This window comes from Berghia stephanieae, chromosome 2 (genome assembly GCF_034508935.2).
Source record: "Berghia stephanieae isolate SIO BIC M18660-M18661 chromosome 2, UCSD_Bste_1.3, whole genome shotgun sequence".
Taxonomy (NCBI): domain Eukaryota; kingdom Metazoa; phylum Mollusca; class Gastropoda; order Nudibranchia; family Aeolidiidae; genus Berghia; species Berghia stephanieae.
The window spans coordinates 56900018-56900924 of NC_088361.1; positions in this window are offsets into that span (position 1 = coordinate 56900018).

Genomic DNA, 907 nt, shown 5'->3' on the forward strand with positions numbered 1-907 from the left:
CCGTCGTTGCTCTCAACAAGACTGATGAGACTAAAGCCATACAAGGCGCAAACCATCGTCTCTTGAGACGGAAGGATGCCTACTACTACTACTGTCTTGGGGACCCTTGTAAAGTGCTTTGAGTATATTTGATGGACATTGCCTTGTATAAATGCCCTGGGGTTTTTTTTTAGGATCTCAATCTTAGAGGTAAAGCATTTTAGATTTAGTTTTTGTGATTCATATTTATTTCATGTATGTAGGTATGCATGTTTGTTATTGTTTGTTATACTGTTTTGTTTTTGTTCAAACTGAAATGAAATTATTTAATAATGGTTTTCTTTATTAAGAGAATACCCGTGAAAGTAGTTCCTTATCATGAAAGGAGCATGAACACACAAGTATATAAGCTGTGGATTTTTTCTAGACATTACAGGTGCAAGTAAGATTATTTTCAACTAAGAAAAAAATTCATGAAAAAAATATGTGTGTGATTGTGTGTGTGTATGTGTGTGTATGTGTGTGTATGTGTGCGTGGCCTTCGTTATACTTATAAGAGTTCACGAAGGCCACGATGTGTGTGTGTGTGTGTGTGTGTGTGTGTGTGTGTGTGTGTGTGCTGAATGTTCGTTATGGTGTATGAGAGAAATTATAAGGGAGAGAGTAAAAGGGAGGGAGACAAAGAGTGACAGGGGGGGGGGGGGGGGGAGAGAAAGAGAGAGAGAGAGAGAGAGAGAGAGAGAGAGAGAGAGAGAGAGAGAAGACGGGACAGAGAATGAAGGAGATATGGGAAAGAGGGAGAGGGTGTGGGAGGAGTATTTGTGTAAACTTAGGATGGAAGGTTTTAGATAACAGGTATGCACTGTTTTAATAAATAGGTATTTGTTTCTTATTCTCTCCAATATACATAACGTATATATCTGGTCCA